The sequence below is a fragment of the Ovis aries genome, chromosome 5, assembly GCF_016772045.2.
Source record: "Ovis aries strain OAR_USU_Benz2616 breed Rambouillet chromosome 5, ARS-UI_Ramb_v3.0, whole genome shotgun sequence".
NCBI classification, from domain to species: Eukaryota; Metazoa; Chordata; class Mammalia; order Artiodactyla; family Bovidae; genus Ovis; species Ovis aries.
This window is the reverse complement of record NC_056058.1, coordinates 51,565,975-51,586,945: the sequence shown is the minus strand read 5'-3', so window position 1 is coordinate 51,586,945 and position 20,971 is coordinate 51,565,975. Positions and strand designations below refer to the sequence as shown.

Genomic DNA, 20,971 nt, shown 5'->3' with positions numbered 1-20,971 from the left:
TGGTCAGTGAAGCTGCCCTCATGTCAGACTCAACAATACGCACCTCAATCTAACACACAAGACAAACAGGCATTAGGTGGGAGCTGGCAGAAAGAGCTTGGAACTGCACAGGAGCACCAGAACCCCCTCTTCTGACTCAAGGACACACAAGGCCTGAGTTCTCAGAACCCTCTGGGCTCCCCTCAGAGGAGAGCAGCCGCCAGCCTGACAAAGCTCTGCCTGAACCAGATAGTTCCCTGGGTGACCTCGTTCCACCACTGTCACAAGAACAAAGCCCTGGCAATGTTCTGAGCTGGGGTAAAAAACGCACCCCACACATGGTAGTAATAAAGAAAGCTCTCAGAGGCCCTTGTCAAATTTTAAAAACAAGCTTTCATTTAAGACAGTAATAAAAACCAATGACCCTTCCGGAACCCTCAGCTTCTGTTAAGGGTATAAACCACCGAGGTACCTTTAAGTGGCCTGATGGACAAGGCTGCTAGGCACAAATGTGCTTAACTTAATTCCATGTGCAGCCTTGCTGCAGATTAGGCTAATCATTCAAATTACCCTCGGACATGTTTCCCTCGTTGAAGGGGAAATGGCATTATGTTCAAATTCCCAGAGGAGGGAAATATGAGGCATAACTGGCAGCGAGGTCTGGCTTTCATAAGGTACTAGGGGGAGTCAGGGGCGAGGGAGGGTTCTAGCTTCACAGATCAACAGAGCCTTCTGGAATAAAAGCATCCATGACCCTCAGCACTTCTTTTTTAGTTCCTAAATTTGTCCCTTGAGGTTAGGGGTCATGCTTTTTCCATCTACTGGCTTGGTCTGTTTGTTTCCTCTCCATGTACTTGGCACTGTACCCTGCTCAGTACGTGCTAAATAATATGTGTGTGGCAGGGGTGGGGAAAGCTATATACAAATCCAATCCCCAGTAGTGAGCTCGCCAAACCCAGTGTTCACCCCAAGCAATGGAGCCAGGTGGGCTGTCCCGCTATTCTTGGGTCTGAGGCTCAGACCCCTGCATGGTTTCCAGGGGCTCCTGCTCTGGGACTGCCCTCCCAACCTCAGCTCATATGACGCGGGTCCCAAGCTAGCTATGCATTGTGCAAGGCCCGCTGCTCATCACCAGAAGAGAAAGGCACTCGGAGCGGAGGGGAACACAGGAGCCAACGGCCAGCAGTCTCTGATTCAGTCACTTTAATGGAATGGTTCTTGGCCAAAAGTATAAAGATTCTGGCAGAGAAATCTCTCAGGGCATCTCTTAAGATTGGCCAACCCAGGCTGAGAATATCCCCAAGAACACACATCACTCCCTGGCGAGTCAAGAAAGAAACAGATGAATCTGAAAGAACACTGTGGGGAGAAGGACAGGGGTGGCAACAGTCAGGCAGGAAGAAAATGAGGAAGAACAATGTTTCTAAGTAGAAGACAAAGCTCTTCATGCAGTGCATGGAATGTGGGCAGGTGGTGCTCAGTCTCGGCTTTGCCGGAATGTTTCTCTGATCGAGATTCACAGATAAAGGCCTGAGCAAAGAGTAAGAACAGGACTGCTTCTCTATCCACTCAGCAACCCTCCTGTGCCTCTCCAATAAGGCAAGTAAGACTCAAGCTGGACCCTCTTCTCAACAAGGTAGAAGAAAGGAGAAAAGTGAGCCAGGCTTGGGAAAGCTCCCAAACAGGCACCTGAAAAGCTGTGCTGCCAACGAAGATTGAGCAGTGGCTAATGATACACAATGGGGCCTTTGTGGGGCCTTCCTCGGGAGGCCCATGGAGCCAGAAACAAGCCTGTAAGCTTACCACCAGAGTGTGACCCGACTTCCCTGTGTGGTGACACACAGCACACCCCGCAAAGCGCTGTGGGCCCCACAAAGCTGATAAAGAGGCTGGTCCCCTGGATGGGAGATTAGGTAATGAGTCCTGGTATGGAGTCAATACAGGGCTGTGGGCCAGAAAGGACAGCTGGGTAGAGTGAGAAGCCCAGTCATCGGAATCTGAAAAGAAACTTACCACGGGCTTGAATGACACGTGCCTGAGAGAGAACTCTCCGTGTAAAGGTACAGTGAACACTGCTGTTTCCTGGTTCAGCATCTACTCCCAGCCTTTGGAACAGCATTTCCAGCTCAACTATGAAAACCTCCCTTCTCCACTGGCTTTACTTGGGGTCCTGGTTCTACACACTGGTCAACCCCTTCCCCAGCCCCTGGCCCTCACCTCAACCTCTGCTGCTCCTGGATTCACATTTTAGCTCTATCACTGATCAGCTACGTAACTAACCCTGGGTTAGTCATAAAGTCTCTAACATCTCACCTAATGTAAGTCATCATCCTCTGAATGAGGAGACCTACCTAAGCTGTGGGGCTGCCAGGAGACCCACGGAGACACACGGGGTAAACGCTCTGTAGGCTGTCAGCTTCTGTTCTAGGCAGGGCTGGGCTACCCTTCCTTAATACATTAGTCCTCCCGTAACAGGACCCGGGAAGGGAAGCACGATGACCTGTACTGAGAGTGGGCGAAGTGAAGGGACTGACAAAAGCGTACACGACCTCTAAGACGTGGATCTGCAACTCTACAGAGTGTCTGCAGCTACAGAAGTGCGTCTGCAGCTGCACAGACACTTCTTTCTGGTGCCTTCATCTTGATGCATGCAGGAATCTCACACACACATTTCAGTAAGAGGAGAGAAGGCAGGGAGGCTGGTGTTGGGGCTGGGTGCATGCCAAGCTTCGTGGCACCCTGCTCATATAACCCCACTGTTTCATGTTCAGGCAGCGGAGACACAGCAAGGAGCCAAGCAGAGGCAATAATATTTACTTTTCAGAAACATCTGTTGCTAGAAAGGCAGAACGCTGGCCAGAGCAGAGGGAAGGCGTGACTGGCAGCCTCTGGGGAGGACGAGGATCTGCTTTACAGAGTAAGTAGGCTCTGCCGCTGAGTGAGGAGACCAGGCAGTGAAGGGACGAGGAAGCAGCTGGAAGTCTGGGCCCCGACAGGCTGCTCCGAAAGCTGCTGCTCACTCGAGAACCAAATGAAAGTGCCCTTCTTTTCCTGGAGATGCCAGAGCAGATACTAACTCCCCAGAGATTGAGAGAGTAAGCCAAGTATAATCCTTTCTTTCACTGAAATGGGTAGTTTATCCTAATTTCTTAAGTTAGTTTATGTAAGTTTTACAAGTAATAGCACAAGTCAAGCCATTTCCTTTTGTTCCTTGGGTAAAACAACACACATGTGCACATGAACACACGGGCTTACACACGCATACATAATGAAGAACTCAAGGTAACCTCACAATTGTTTATTATCGGTGCATCTGATCTCCCAAGTTAGCAAGACTGTATATGCTCTGCTACTCTATCACTGTCCCTGGACCTAGAAACCGGTCCCAGTTAATACAGACCAACGGCCGAGGGAAGCACTCGCAACAGGATTAACCTCTCGGCTGCTTACAAGTGGTGTTCTTGTGTGCACAGGAACACCAAAGTCTCCAGGCCTTGTTAATCTCTCCCTTCTCTGAAAGCCAATTATACTTATTCTCTGCACCCCATCATACTGCATTTAGAATGATTCGTGAATGATTTTGAATTACAATGCACAATGAGTGTGTAGGACAGGGCTGGACAAAGTGGCCCTCAAAACCTATTGCATCGATCTGCTTGGCCAAAGAAACACAAGTTGGTTTGTGTGGAATGTCAGATTCTTTAGATAAGAGGACCAACACTGAGAGCTGAGAGGAGGACATGAGCCCCAGAGAAGTTGCAGCTTTTCCTCAGAAGCCCCATTCTCAGGTAAAGCTCCACATTCTCAAAATGAAATCCTCTCTTCTCTCCTACCGGCTCCCCAAAGAGCCAACCACAGGCCCCTTCCTGTGTCCCTACTTAGGCAAAGGGCGCCACCATTCAGCATGCCACACAGGTCAGAGACAGACACCGCGCGGTATCTTTGGCAGCAAGCGCTCTCCTCCTCAAGTCTGTCTATTTGGCTTCCTGCGCATTGCAGTTCTGCACACTCTTGCATCAACACCGGCAACCTGTAAACCAAAACCCCCATTGCCTGGACAACTGAAACTGCCCCTTCCTCGTCTCCCAGCTTTGTCCCCCAGTGGCTCTCCACCCAACCATGCCGGCTCCAGCAGTGAGCCCTGCAGTGGCTTCCCAGAGCTCTAAGGACACAGACCAACCAACCCCCTCCCCCAACCCCCGGAGGCCTCAAAGGTTCTGCAGGGTCTGGGCCGCCACCTCCCCGTGGGCTCCGGAAGCTCTGGCCTCTGCCAGTTTCTGGAATGGACCCTATTCCTGCCGGCAGCCCTCTGTGCAATAGTTCTTTCCTCCAAGAAGTCTTCCCTGACTCGTCTACTCAGGCCAAACCCTGCCCCAATTTCACTCCCAGAATCCTATGTATCTCTTCTTCCCAGCAACTTTACATCATTCGGATAATTATCTGCTTAGGGTCTCCCAGATGGCAAGTTTTGTAAGAGTGATGACTGTGTTCCTTCATGTTCACCACTGTATCCTAAGAACCTAGCACAGTGACTGCTTGAGAGAGGGTGTCACTGAAAGAACAAAAGGAGAGAGGAAACTGGCCACTCCATAGTTCATCACACTCATCAAAGGTGATATTCCCAATTTTACACTTGATGGGTGAAGAAAAAAAAAAAAAAGACAGATTAGGTACATTAGGTGAAACTTTCCAACCATGCAAGTCTGGTCAGAGCTTACCACATAAGAATGTGGTTGGTTACTATTAACATACAGCCACTTGCCCTGACACTTGCCATTAAGGAAGATTCCCACAGAACTGAATAAAGAGATGCCAGCAAGCACATAAAACAAAACCACCTCTATACCAAGTGACCGGGAAAATGAGCTACAAACACGGTCACTGTTGGTCACAGCCAGGCGTCCCTATTCAGCCCCAGCACATCCCACGCCTGGAGCTAAAACAGGTGAAAGCAATTCCCAGCGACTCTTCTCTTTCCCCATATGTGGACAAGCTGAGAACACATTCTACCGAAAACTGCTTTGAGAGAGGCATTTCCCCAAGTCACATGTAGCATTTTAAACTGAGTTCTATTGCTTAATTTGTAAGAAAAACAAGGGATGTCTCCTTGTTCAATGCCATTCTACAGCCTGAACTCCAGATTATTACATAGGCAAAAGGAAACAGACCATGTTCAAATACATTTGACTAATTTCTGTGATGTGCAGTCTTGCCTATAGCTTCTAGGTGGCAAGTGACTATGTCAGGGAAGGTGTACCAAGACTCACAGAAAAACAACAGGGCCAATCTTCATCCTGTCCCACTGATGAAGATACTAGCGAGAGGAGGGAAATGTCCAGTGGATGCTCAGTCAGAAGCAGAGAGAGGGGCCCTAGCCTCCATGGGGGAAGGACTGTCCTAATACATTCCAAGAACCTCTGTTGGTCTCATCCATTCAAGCCTGAGACATGGAGGGGAAGGGTTGGAGGGATAAAGTCACCACCAGTGTCTTCTGCATTCTTTCAAACATGGCTGGAGAGACTCGGAAAACCTCTCACCTCTCCAGATATGCCCACCAACCACATCAGTCACAACACAGCTCACAGTGTGCATTCTGGGTACACATCTGCATGTTTTTCCTAAGGCCATTTCCCCTAAAACTGTATTTCTTAAATGAGGCCATAGCCAGCACTGACTCTGGAGAATTTGTTTTTCCAACCAGAGCACTGAAGCTAATGAAATTTTCAGGGTTGATTTTTAAAATGAAATCAAACAGAACAAAGAAAGGTGCGTCAACGTTTTTCCAGATGAGGTTTCTAATTCTATTTACATGAAAATATCCTTCAAGGAAAATGTGGAAGATCCAAGCTCACCTTTATGTAAATCAAAACAACTTTAAACATATTATTTATTGGATACTTTACTGTGTAACATGTACCTACTAAGCAATTTAAATCATTTCATCCCTACAACCATTGCACTGAGCATGTGTTATTACTCCCATTTTCAAATCGGTAAACCAGAGAGGTTAAATAACCTGTCACAACTACATAGTTCATAACTGGTAGTCTAAGAACCTGGTTCCTCTGATGCCCAAATTCTTAACTATTATACCATAATGCCTAATTTACTCAAATATTTGAGAATCTGATGGCAATGTATGTACTCAAGAAATAAAAAGATGACACGTATCTACTCCATATCCTTGAGGAAAATACAATTTAGAAGGGTCTACTCAGGGCTGTGGTACAGAATCCACCTGCCATCACAGGAGACACAAGAGACAAGGGTTCGATCCCTGTGTCAGGAAGATCCCATGGAGAAGGAAATGGCAACGAGCTCCAGTACTCTTATCTGGAAAATTCCATGGACACAGGAGCCTGACAGGCTACAGTCCATGGGGTCACAAAGAGTCAGACACAACTGAGAGAGTGAGCATGCATGCATGCACTTTATGTACAAACTTATAAATTAAAGCAGTACATGCTAAGGCAAAAAAAAATAGCCACAGAAGTGTAAAAGGGGTATTATTTAAGCTGGGATCATGGGAGGAGGCTCCCCGGGGGACGGGGGGAGGCTCCCCAAGGGAGAGGAGGAAAAAAAGAAGTGGCATTTGAAGTATACTTTAAAAGTTTAGTACTATCTGAATAACTAGAGATGGAAGAGGTGCAGGGCAGGGGAGAGAGGCATGCAAAGGTATTCTAGAAGTAGGAAGGGGAAGCAAAGAGATGCAAAAGCGGAGGACCTACCCAGAAATAGCAGGAAGCTCAGCTTGAAGGATATAAGACTAGGAAGAGAGCTTTGAATCAAACTCTGGAAGAAACTGAATGCCAAGCTAAGGAATTTGAACTTCATCCCCAAGAAAATGGAAACCAGATTTTTATACAGAAGAGAGACTAGATCAATTTAAACACTGGTTAACCCTTTCACTGAGAGGCTAGCCCAGAACTTAGTTTGGGAACTTCTACTCTGACGTTCCATCTCACTTCACTCAAGAACAAGCAACCACAGTAAAGAGGCTTTCTCCCTGTGGTATAACACCTCTCAAACTGGACACTGGTGCACAGGCCACCCAGTCTGGAGATAACGAGACCATGAGGAATTCAAAGAAACTCTGCTCCTTACTAAAACCTCCAACTTCAGATCCAGCTATGAGGGGTCAGTAGCATCATCATTCCATATACATAATAGCAGCTGACCCTTGAACAAGATGGGGCTTCTTCGATAACTCAGTTGGTAAAGAATCCGCCTGCAATGCAGGAGACCCGGGTTCAATCCCTGGGCCAGGCAGATCTGCTAGAGAAGGGATAGGCTACCCGCTCCAGTATTCTTGGGCTTCCCTTGTGGCTCAGCTGGTAAAGAATCTGCCTGTAATGTGGGAAACCTGGGTTCAATCCCTGGGTTGGGAAGATCCCCTGAAGAAGGGAAAACCTACCCACTTCTAGTATTCTGGCCTGGAGAATTCCATGTACTGTATAGTCCATGGGGTTGCAGAGTCCGACACGACTGAGTGACTTTCACTTTCACCTGAACAGGATGGGGGTTAACACATATAACTTACAGTTGTCCCTTCATATTCACGGTTCTCCCTTCATATTCACATTTCTTCCACATCTGCAGATTTCAGCAACCACAGACCATGCAGTACTGTAGTATTTGCAGTTGAAAAATATCCACATACAAGTGGATCCACATGGTTTAAGGGCCAACTGTATATACAAATGATTCATACAAACACATCTGTATTTCCCAAGGGCTAATTAGCTTTACCTCACAAAAATATTGAGAGTTCAAGTGATGGGAAATTAAGGACTAACTGAATGACAGTGCATATCACATAGCAGGTGCTCAATGAACATACACTAATCAATTATCATTATGTTAAGTGACTCAGCATCAGATCTACAATGTGCAAAAATTAATAAAAATAAGTGAACTCTAATTAAAATAAAGTCAGACGGCCAGAAGGGCAAGCTCTCATGCCGTACAAAGCTAGCAAAGCTCAAGAAGAAAAAGACTTCCCCTTCTTGCCTGGCGAAAGCTTAGCCAACGAGAGACTGTCACAACTCAGCCAATGAAAACCCACTATACTTTAAACTCTCAAATCCTCCAATGGGTTCTTTGTTTACTACAGCCCTCCCAGCTTTCTTTTGCCCTCTTTGAAAAAGTTCTCTTCTCCTTGCTGTATTGGGACTCGCGCGTAGCTCACCATGATTGTAAACTCCAAACTGCAAATCTTTGTTGATTTCAAATAAACCCACTTTTGCTGGAGAAGTAATTGTCAGTCTATCTATGTCAAGATTTTGGTGGCTTGTATGGGGATCCAGAGAAGACTCCAATGACTCCAAGGCTGGTGAGCAAACAGATGTGGTACCCATTTAATGTCCATTGTTGCTCACTCCTTTCCTCACCAACCCCAGAGTTTAAGGCTAAGTTTTTCCTCCTCTCTCCATCCAAATCCAAGCTTCTGCTCTCTTTGTGTTTTGAAGTTCTCCAGGTTTCACTTGAAATCTATTTTAAGGCCCCATTCTTTCTTATTAGGTCTTGTTTCTGATAGGCCTTATTTTATCAATATATTCAAGTACTAACCTGACACTTCAACCTGATTTCTAGGCTGTTACAATTCAAACTGTGTTGGTCTTCCATTCATTTCTTTTGGAACAAGGCCTGCTTCACTGGACCTGTGCCACTTGAGCCATTGGCCTGATTCCTTTTGAAGCAGGAGCTATTCTACTGGAACTGTGCTGTTAAGCCTTTGATGCAACTCCTTGGGGACTAAACTGCTCTAGTGGAACTATGTGTTATATCTTTGGCTTGACTCCTTCAGAATTAGGCTGTGTCGTTAGAGCTGTGCTGTGCAGCCTTCAGCCTGGCTCTTCCAGGACCAGACTGTTCCCTTAGGATTGGCTGGTATTAGGCCTGCAGGCTATCTGAGCTGTTCAGGAAAGATTTGGGGCAAGAGGAAAAGGTGGCAACAGAGGATGAGATGGTTGGATGACATCAGTGACTCAATGGACATGAGTTTGATGAAACTCATGAAGATGATGAAGGACAGGGAAGCCTGACATGCTACAGTTCATGATGTCACAAAGAGTCAGACGTGACTTAGTAACTGAACAACAAGCTGTCTGAAAATTACTCGTTGCTCAAGAGAAAAACTTCTGAGCGATGGGAACCAAGTTGTGTGTCTATTTTGAAGGCATTCCCCACACCAGGATTCCAGCCAGTTTTGTTTAAATACAGAATTGTTCCTCACACATTTCTAACTTAATGTACACACCTAACAAAAGGCAATTTAAAACATCAAAGCCATTATGAGGAACTTTTAAAATCCCAAACTTTTCTTAAAACCAAACTAAAAACCATAGCTCAAAACTTTCAAAAACTGAAAGAAATGCCTATTTTGACTGGTATTCTGAGGCTTCCAAACATTATTAGGAGCCCAAACTGCCTTTCTGCAAAATAAGATTTAAAAGTAACTAAGACAAACAAATGATTAAAGAAATGTAAAGTGGCTTCTGAAGCTTCCAGCTCCTCTTCCTGGGCTGTCTCAGGCTCTGTCTCCAGGGCCGCCTTCTTCCTTTGCCTCTATGCTGACTACACCTTTGTACCCTCAGCTCTCCCATACTAATTCTCTGGCCCAACTTCTCCTAAAACTCTCCACTCCCTTTTTGTCTAAACCTATCAGAACTTGAGCCTCTAAAATTAACCTTTCTGAGGATCCAGAGGCCAAACTCTTAATTTCTTATATTCCCAGGACTAAAGCTGAATTGCAAACCACAAAGATTATTTTCCCAAAGTAACCCAAAATCCTCATATATTTGCTGAGAAATTTAATAAAGCATTCAAATTTATCAACCTTACTGCTCTGACTTGAACCAGCTAGTTCATATGCTTGTGAATGAAGGCCAGAACCAGCACTGGATGAAAATTGCTAATGGGAAAAATCCTGAAGGTCTCTAAGATTACAACTGGGAGACCAGCCCACTGATTTCTGTTGTTAACAGGCTCAGGCAATCACTAGGCAACTTCATCAGGCAATCCCTAGGGCTTTTCCAAAGTCTGTGGACAGAAACAAAATTCAGGCATTCAAACAAAAGTCTGATGAGCCTGTTCATAAGTATTACAATTGACAATGTTATTTTTAAAAGAAATTCTGGTCTTCCTTCAGATATTGATTCTATTTGCATAGCTCTTAGCTCTGTGTTTACTAATGGGCTGAACTGAGACCTTTTCCTTCTAGTAAAAAGGACCAGGATAGAATGGGAAACTATGTCCACTCCAGATTTAGTTAGTCTGGCAAACTAGCTCTCTCACACTGCAGGTGAGTCACCTAAAAGACGGCTATAATTCTTAATCTTCAACTATAGCAAATTATGGTCTCAAAATGAAGCCCAAACCCTCCTAGTTTCTATTATCACAAAGAGCCAGGTCATTGGAAAAGAGATTATAAATTTTAATGTTTCAGGTACCTTCTGCTGTCTAACCAGCCTTTCCAATGTCCTCCCAATTCTCAATCACGGAACCCCAAGGAACTATATAGAGGCTCTTTCCAATCCTCCCTCTTAATTGGCTTAGAGAAACATTTCTCCAGATTATGGATGAATTTCTCCCAGTCCTGACACTGGGGCTATACTCTCGGTACTCAGCCCCACTATAACAAAACAACCCCTGCCTCAGGACACTAAATCAATTTAAATAGTGGGGATCTCCAATGAACCTCAGAGATTCCTGTTTTGAGTCTATCCTCTTTTGTGTAGACTCTTTGAAAGATAAATACCTTTTTCTGTGCAGTTCCTCTGCCCCATCCATTTAACAGGCTTAGACTTCTTAGAAAAGTATCATGCCAAAATGTCTTTCTCCTAAAAGGGGAAAATAACTCTAGAACTTAACAGCAGTAGTCAAAGCAACCAACTAGGTGAATTAAATGACCCATTGAGGTTTTCTATTTGCTCCATTTCTGACAACACTAGAGTAGGGTCTGTAAACACACATCATCTGTTCCTATTGAATCAGCTACCAACCTAATGTGCAAAATATCTAAAATGATATTGGCAAAATTCATAATGCACCTCCTATCAAGATTCAAACGGATCCCTCAAAATCTCTCCCCAGAATTAATCAATACTGTATAAGAAGCCCTTCAAGGTACAAAGCCCATAACAGAAGATTGCAAGTCCTCGCCCTCGACACTACCTCTTGTAATACTCGTACTTTGCTAGTAAGAAAATCTAAGGGCCGCGTATGGAGGTTTGTCCAGGATCTCTGAGTAAGAAACATTACCTCTTGACACCTGGTTGTTCTTAACCCTCATACATTACTAACATTCATTTCCATGGAAGCAAATGCTGTGTTGTAATTGATCAACATACAGCATTCTTTAGTATTCCAGTTGAAGTCAGCCAACACCACTTTGCCTTCACTTGAGAATAAACAAGAATTCACCTTAAGAGTAATGCCTCAGAAATTCGTTTCTCACAAGCCTTGAAGGCCGATTTGGATGATAAAAAGTTCTTGGGAGGTTTTACTTTGCTGCTATACGTTGATGACTTACTTCTTTATTCTTCTCAAGCCTCCTCATAGGAAGGCAACATCCACTTGCTAAAGCATCTAGCCTTAAAGGGACATAAGGTCAACAAGGAAAAACTGCAGTTTACCAAAACCCAGGTTCAATTTTTAAGGTAACTGATATCAGAACAAAAGTTCCACTTAGACCCAGATAGGATTCAAAGTGTCTTAAGTTTCCCAAAACCCAAAACTAAGCACCAACTGCAAGGGTTTCTCAGGCTAGTTAGCTACTGCTGATTCCAAATTTCTCTCTTATGGCCAAACTTCTATGAGATTTACTAAAGAACTACCACTTTGGCTAAATTTTATAAGAACTCATCCACACAGCCTATAAAGCACTGAAGGAGAATTTGGTTAACCCATTTGCCCTTGGGCAGTCCAATTATCAGATTGCCTTTTTCCTTTTTGTATAGGAAAATGAATGGAAGAGAATGTCCTTGGAGTATTCACCCAAAAACATGAGGACCACCACGAACCATATGGTATTAGAGCCAGCAACTGGGCACCATCTGTGACACAGGGGAAAATCTTCTTGCCTTAGAGCCAAAACTGCCATTACCCTTTTGGTTAAGGCCAACAAGAGTATCACTGTGGGATCTCCTTTAACAATTTCTCTACTTTGTGTACTAGAAGCCCTGCTGAATTTTCATCACACTCAACTTTTCTCAGTCACCTTACCTCCTAGAAGTCCTTTTGTTAACTGCTCCTCACTTAACTACAATATTACATTATAATACACTTAACTTAGGTACTCTTCTCCCCTCTGTCACCGAAAAAAAACTCCTTTGCAACTGCTCAATGCTGGCAGATCACCTCCTGACTCTGTGAGATCACCTCCTGACTCTGATATTGCACAGTAAATTCCCTTGGGTAAGGTTGACTTCTCACGGTTCACTGATGGTTCTTATTTAAAAGATGACAATGGTGAATACTGGGCTAGATATGATATCGCAGCTCCTTTTAATACATTGAGGCAGCATCTTAACCTATGGCCATTTCAGCTCAACAGGCTGAATTACACGCTCCTACACAGGCTGATACTTTAGCTGAGGGCAAAACTGCCAATATTTATACTGACAGTAGATATGCTTTCAGAGCAGCTCATGATTTTGGAATGTTGCAGAAGCCACAGTTTCCTTACTTTCAGCAGAAATAAAATTTAAAATGGCCCATGTATACAGGAATTATTGGATGTGATACTTTAACCCACCACTTTATAGTTATTAAGATCCCAGAGCATTCTAAGCTTGATTCTCTGGAAAAGTGAAAGTTGCTCAGTCATGTCTGACTCTTTGCAACCCCATGGACTGTAGGCCACCAGGCTCCTCTGTCCATGAAATTCTCCAGGTAAGAGTACTGGAGTGAGTTGTCATGCCCTCCTCCAGGGGATCTTCCCGACCCAGCGATCAAGCCCAAGTCTCCCTCAATGTAAGCACATTCTTTACCATCTGAGCCACCAGGGAAGCCCAATTCTCTGGAAGCTAAGGGAAATCACTTCACTGACTTTTCTAGGAGAAATGCTGCTCTAAAAGAAATCAAGAACAGCCAAACCTCTGTCATGGTTCAAATAAAATGTTCCCCAAATAGGAATTTAGAAAAGCTGACTACAAAAGCATAATAACTGGGCTCAAAAAAGGAACAACAAGATTAAAAATTCAACAATTGTTTGATTAAAAAGATAAGGTGCTAGTTCATACCAAATAACAACCCAGTCAAATTGCAGACTCTAAAATTCCCACTCCTCACCACTGTACATCCATTCAGCCACTGGTCTACTAATAAAATGTCAGCATTTGTGAATCAATATTGGCAGGAAACATCAACAAGACTGCTTAAAGTGCCTACCTAACTTGTCCCACTTGTCCAAAGTACAACCTAGAGAAAGCTGGATACCACTCTCTGATATTTTAAACTGCCTAACAGGTCATTCAAGATATGGCAAATAGATTTCATACAACTTCCTCCCTCTTGTTGATCTAAATATATTTTGGTCATTGTTGGACTGAATAAAGCCTCCCCTTGCAGACAGCCTCTTCTGTGGTTAGAGTCCTTTTGGAAAAGACTGTCCCTACTTGGAGAACTACTCTCAGTTTTCATAATGATCATGGAACCTACTTTATTGGTCAAGTACTTCAACAAATCTGTGCTATCTGGCCAATTTAATAACACCTTACTGAACTTACCACCCTCAATTCTCTATTTTAGTTTAATGCACTAATGGCATTAAGACTCAACTGGCAAGGTTGGTTCAACATAGTGGAGTGGAAGAATGTGTGCTCATCTCCTCTTGAGAGAGCACCAAAATTGCAACTAGCTGAGGAACAACCACTGACAGGAGGATGCTGGAACCCACCAAAAGAAGAGACCCCACATTCAAAGACAAAGAAGAAGCTGCAATCATGACAAAACCAAATCCCACACCCACAAGGTAGATGACTCACAAGCTAGAGAAAAATATCAAAGAAGTTCTCCCACTGTTATGAAGGTTCTGAGGCCCACGTCAGGCTTCACAGCCTGAAGATCCATCAAAGGGACTAAAATCCCCAGGGAATATAACCTTGGTCAGCTGGATTTGATTACAGGACTGGCGAAAACAGACACTCCATTCTTGGAGGGCACAGACATACCCTGGTCTAGTTCATATCAGGACCCAGGGAAAAGGAGTAGTGATCCTACAGGAGACTGAACCAGACCTACCTGCCAGTGTTGGAGGGTCTCCTGTGGAGGCATGAGTCAGCAGTGGCTTGCCACAGGGACAGCAGCACTGGCATCAGCAGTCCTGAGAGATACCCCTTGGCATGAGCCCTCTTGGAGGACACCATTAACCCTATGTAAAGCACATAGACTCTGGGGCTGGACTGCCTCAAGTCAAACAACTAACAGGAAGGGAGAGTAGCCTCCCCCATCAGCAGACAATCAGATAAAAGTTTTTACTGAGCACTGCCCACCAGAGCAAGATCCAATTTCTCCCACTGTCAGCCCCTCCCATCAGGAAGCTTGCATACGCCTCTTTGCCTCATCCACCAGAGGGCAGATGAAAGAACCAAGAACTACAATTCCATAGCTACCAGAACAAAAACCACACCACAGAAAGTTAATCAATATGAAAATGCAGAGAATTATGTCCCAGATAAAGGGACAAGATAAAACCCCAGGAGAAAAAGAAAAAAAAAAACTAAATGAAGTGGACATAGGCAATCTTTCAGAAAAAGAATTCAGAACATTGATAGTGAAGATGATCCAGGATCTTGGAAAGGAATGGAGAAGATGCAAGAAATGTTTACCAAAAACCTAGAAGAACTAAACAACAGACAAAGATGAACAATACACTGGAAAGAATCGATAGCAGAATAACTGAGGCAGAAGAACAGATACGTGACCTTGAAGACAGACGGTTGAAATCACTGCCACAAAACAGAATATAGGAAAAAGAATGGGGAAAAAAAAAAAAAAAGATAGCCTAACAGACCTCTGGGACAACATTAAGCACACCAACATTTGCATTATACAGGTCCCAGAAGGAGGAGGAGAAAGAGAGAAAGAATCCATGAAAATATTTGAAGAGATAATAGCTGAAAATGTCCCTAACAGGGAAAGGGAATAGTCAACCAAGTCCAGGAAGCACAGAGAGTTCCAGGCAGGATAAACCCAAGGAGGAACACACCAACATATAATAATCAAACTGAGAAAAATTAAAGACAAAGATAAAATATTAAAAAGCAACAGGGAAAAATGACAAAAAAAAAAAAAACCATACAAGGGAACTCCCATCAGGTTATCAGCTGATTTCTCAACAGAAAATCTACAAGCCAGAAAGGAATGAGATGATATATATATAAAGTGATGAAAAGGAAGAACCTACAACCAAAAACACACTGCGCAGCAAGAACCTCACTCAGATTTGATGGAGAAATTAAAAGGTTTCCAGACAAGCGAAATTTAAGAGAATTCAGACCACCAAACCAGCAAACACTAAAGGAACTTCTCTAAGTAAGAAACACAAGAGAAGGAAAAGACCTACAAAAATAAATCTGAAACAATTAAGAAAATGTTAATAGTATCATATATATCAAAAATTACATTTAAGTATAAATGGATTAAATGCACCAATCAAAAGATACAGACTGGCTAGGTGGATGAAAATATTTGCATGTATGTACTTTCACTTCTCCAGGGGATCTTTGACTTTTCACTTTCATGCACTGGAGAAGGCAATGGCACCCCACTCCAGTACTCTTGCCTGGAAAATCCCATGGACGGAGGAGCCTGGTAGGCTATAGTCCATGGGGTGGCAAAGAGTCGGACACGACTGAACGACTTACACACACACACACACACACACACACACACACACATACACACTCTTCACACACACACACACACACACTTCCACTTATTGGAGAAGGCAATGACACCCCACTCCAGTACTCTTGCCTGGAAAATCCCATGGACGGAGGAGCCTGGTAGGCTGCAGTCCACGGGGTCGCGAACAGTCAGACACGACTGAGCGACTTCACTGTCACTTTTCACTTTCATGCATTGGAGAAGGAAATGGCAACCCACTCCAGTATTCTTGCCTAGAGAATCCCAGGGATGGGGGAGCCTGGTGGGCTGCTGTCTATGGGGTCGCACAGAGTTGGACATGACTGAAGCGACTTAGCAGCAGCAGCAGCAACTTCCACTTATTACCTCACTCTACTTAACCCCCCATATTGTAAGCAATTATTTTATACTTTATATTGTTAGGTTAATCATATTTCCATTATGGCTTGTTACTGTAATTATCTTTTTTTTTTTCTGGCTATTGATTGTGAAAACTGACAAATATCTTTTGTTATTGTGATTATGTAACTCATTCATTTTAATACCATTGTATCATGATTAGTCAATAGAAAATAATAGAATTCTATATTACTAAACCTATCATATAACAGAAAAATCTGCAACCACTTTTTAAAATCCAGATACACAGTAGAATTATCTTGGATTTTTTTTTTAATACAAATACCCAGGTATTGTTTTCTCCTCCAAAACTCCAGATGCAATTCTAATGAGCATCCATGTTTTGTTTTTTGTTTTTTGGGGTTTTTTTTTTTTAGCATCCATGTTTAAAAACAACTGGACTATATGATGATCTTTTACTTCTATCTAGTTGTTTCACTTTTTCTATTTTATAGTTAAGGTTCCCATTTCATTTATATTTTCCAATTTCTCTAACTCTTTTTGTTGTTATTATTTCTCATGCCTTTATCAAATATAATAGAAAAAGTTTAGGTATACATATATATAATATTTATAATCTATATTTTAGAAAACATGATTTTTTGCTTAACTAAAAAATTTATGACATTTTGTTTCCATTTGCTTGACTAAGTATGAATAGAATACTAGATTTCTAATTCATATTCACTCAAAACTTTGGTCTTAGTTCCATTTATTCTGGCATCTGGCATTATCACTAAAAGTCTAAAAAGCTTATTATTTTAGTGATTTAAAAAAAATAATCTGAATGAGGCTTGAAACTTCTAATTCTGAGAAAATAAAGAAATACTATGTTGTAAAACAAACAGGAAACTAAAATGTGATACAGTATTATTAACTAAATATAGATTTTGTTCAAATTACACAGAATTTTATGCTAGCATCCATTATTTTTCATACCTTATTTAAGATTACACATTTTATTTAATTGTACTGAGTAGCTTCAACTGCATGCAACAAATTCTGATAAATTCTTTTTATTTTTATTTTGTTACAAATATTTTCTAGTTTCCCTTATTATGGCTTCTTAGATACTCTCATCATTTAAAAGTGAACATTTAATTTCCAAATACATGGGTTTTCTTTAAAATATCTTTGATATTAATTTCTCATTTTGATACTAATTTCTCGTTTAAATGCTTTCTTCTCTGCAATCACCCTCTGTGTTTTTTCAGTCTTTTAACTTTACTGAGGCTTTCAGTGGCTAAGTCAAAGATCTCTTTTGGTAAATGTCACATTCCACTTGAAAATATGTGAATTATTTTCAAATATCTTTCGATATTGATTTCTAAGGTTTCTATCATTTCACAGTGATAAGAGAACAGACTGTATGATTTCAATACCTTTTGTTGCTACATTTCAGTCACTAAGTCGTGTATGATTCTTTGAAACCCCATGGACTGCAGCATGCCAGGCTTGCCTGTTCTTCACTATCTCCCAGAGTTCACTCAGATTCATGTCTATTGAGTCAGTGATGCTATCTAATCATCTTAATACCTTTAGACCATGAAACTTTTGTCAGTTTTATGTCTCTGCGTATGTTCCAGTGTCTCCTGATTTAAAGTCTATGAGAACTTGAATAGAATTTGTATCCTGCTGTTATGTGAAAACTGAATAAATCTTAATTATGTTGAATTGGTTCATAGTGCTTTGGGGTTCTTCTATATCCTTCTACTTTTCTGTCTATTCGTTCTATTAATTTTTGAGAGTTTGAAATTAAAACCCCAACTAAAAATCTTAATTTATCTATTTAAAAAAAATAATTGCAACAACTAGCGCAACCATTTGCAACTTTGTTCTATATTTTCCAAGTCTCCTACAGATGAGTTATCATACTTTCATAATTCAAAAAATAAAGAAGAAGAAGAAAAAGACTCAACTGGCAAAACTGGAGGATAGAGGCCCTCCAAATACCTTTGCAAAAAGCACTGCCATCGATCCTTCTAAATCTCAGATCCACCCCTTCTGGAACTCAAACTTTCACCCTTTAAGACAGTCACAAGATGTTCAATGCATTTGACTCATCATTCTTTTGACTCACAAATGATAAAAGGAGAAGTACTCCAGTATTGTAAATGTCTTATTGCTTCTATCAAAAATAACCGTTTTGGTAGAGCAACCTTTTCACAGAGCGCTCTTGGGAGATGAATACCCTAAGCATCACACCTGGCAACCTGGACATTTCATTACTGGAAGAGACACCTACAGAAAGACTCTCTTCAACTTCACTGGAAAGGACCCTACCAAGTACTACTAACCAACCTTTCTGCAGCCAAAATCCAGGGAACAGACTCTTGTATTTACATAACACAGCTAAACAAAGCATCGAACCAAACCAGATCTGCACATCGTTTGGTAACTTGAATGGAAAGATTCCTCGGAACTGAAGGAGACAACATCTGATGAGACAGCCTTTCTAAGATAGCTGGATCAAGCTTACAGAAGTTTGTCAAACCTTTGATGATGACATAATATTTCAGATGATTTCCAATGACTAGGATATTAATAACATACGGACTTTAGATAAAAGAACCTGAGAGTTGCTTTTAGATGTAATCTCAGTAGGTTTCTGTGTATTTCCCCTCCAAGGTGGGACACTATACTCAGAAAAGGTCCTTTCTGGCATGAAGGGACAAAAAGCTGCTAAAACAAGAACACCTAACTCTTACCAATGATCCTTTCAGAGAAGGATCCTAATCAAAAGGAGGAAATGTAAAAATTAATAAACAAAAACCTCAATTAAAATAAGAGTTGGGAGGCTGGAAGGGAGAGCGCTCACACCCTACAATGATAGCAGAGTCCAAGAGGAAGTAGCAAGACTTCCTCTTCTAGTTGGCAAGAGCTCATCCAATGAGACATTGTTACCACTCAGCTGATGAAAAGCCACTATACTTTAAACACCGATTCCTCCAATGGACTCTTTGTTTACTATAGTCCTCCCAACTTCCTTTTTCCCTCTTGAAAAGAGTTTGTCTCTCCTTCCTGGGCAAGGGACTCACACGTGGCTCACCATGGTTGCAGAACTCCCACTGCAGTTCTTTGTTGATCCTGACAATCCCATTTTTGCTAGAAAAATGACTGGCAGCCTATTTGTTTTAGGTCAACAGATGAAAACTCAACCCCTAAAGACTCCAGCCCTAAATTTGAATTGCTTAGCCCTGACACAAAACAGAACCAAAACACAGAGGTACAGTATTCAGAACAATTACATTTAAAATGTCCCAAGATCTTATAAGACAGCAGGTCAGTACAGGAAAAACTCACTCAAGGAAAGAGTGATGGTTTGCTTAGTTAAAACAAAGAAATCTATTTTGAGAGGGACTAATCGAGTGAAAGGGAAAAAAGGGTATTTCCAGGCCATCCAAGTACAAATGTACACATACACACAGAGCAAAGTCAAGGGCAATTCAGAAGACTGTGAAGTACATGGACGCCACAAGCAGGGGTTCAAACCCTGGATCTGCCAACTGCTAGCTGTCTGACTTTGAACAAACTACTCAACCTTTCCAAATGTTCATGTAAGTATGAGGATAATATGTACCTCACAGGATTGTCATGGGAAAGGTGGGAGGGAGAAAGGAAGAGAGAAAGAAAGAAAGAAAGAAAGTGGGGAGGGAAGTAGAGAGGAAGGAAGGAAGAAAACACGTTGCTGTTGCTGCTGCTGCTGCTGCTGCTGCTGCTAAGTCACTTCAGTCGTGTCAAACCCTGTGCGACCCCATAGACGGCAGCCCACCAGGCTCCTCCGTCCCTGGGATTCTCCAGGCAAGAACACTGGAGTGGGCTGCCATTTCCTTCTCCAGGAAAACATGTTATGAAACAGCAAAGCACAGGGCAGACCTTACATATTAGATGCTGGCAACTTAGATGCTCACAAGCACTGGCTGAGTGGAAGTTTACTTGCAGGTTAAAGATAAGAGAATTAACAAAAGGAGAATCTTAATTAGAGTAAGAATTAAGAAATTTTTGCCTCACTGATTCACCAAACTAATCAAAGAACTTCATTCTAGTGAAATGAAAAACACATTCGAGATCGTAAGGGTTTTCCTCAGATGCTTAGAAAACCCCAATCCATCTACAAATTAAAAGTTTCCTTTCACACTTCAGAGCTGAAAGCAAAGCAAAAATCCTGGACTAAGTAACAGTACTTTTTTTTTAAACTGAACTGTAACTCAAAGCAGTATGGGTTTCTTCTTGAGTTTATTAACCTTAAGTGGTACCTTTTAAATGTACTGGGGAAACAGTGGTATCATCAAACCCTTTTTGTTCAATTGCCTGGGGAAGGAGGCCAGTCCCAGATGAAACAGATAAAAGAGTGAGCATGCTTAACAGGACATGCAAGATAAATGGGATTTGGGGGGTTCACAGGCTTGTAGTGCCTAGCTTTCTGAGAAGCTGACATTTGTGCTTTGCCCCTAAAACAGGCATGTTTTAGAAAAGAGTGAGAGGGGGATGTGAAGAAGAGGCCACACAAGCCAAAACAAAGGATCTGCAGGAAGAGTGAGTCAGAGTGGTACCCAGAAGACCCCGAGGGGCCAGAATGAGATGGAGCCAGAGTGCAGGCTGGGTGAGTGTCCCCTAGGTCACCACCACTGCATGAGGCTTGAGAAGGAGCAGAGGAACAAACTGGCGGAGGGGCAAATGAGCCCAGCTTGGGCCTCAAGATTCAGCTTTTGTTTCTAGTACC

The 20,971-nt window shown here is 42.5% G+C and overlaps 1 protein-coding gene across 4 annotated transcripts in view; it reads right to left on the bottom strand.

Annotated features, from left to right (window-relative positions):
- Window positions 1-20,971, bottom strand: part of ARHGAP26 (Rho GTPase activating protein 26) — a 482,086-nt gene that overhangs the window by 356,247 nt on the left and 104,868 nt on the right. The gene's annotated exons all lie outside the window — the stretch shown is intronic.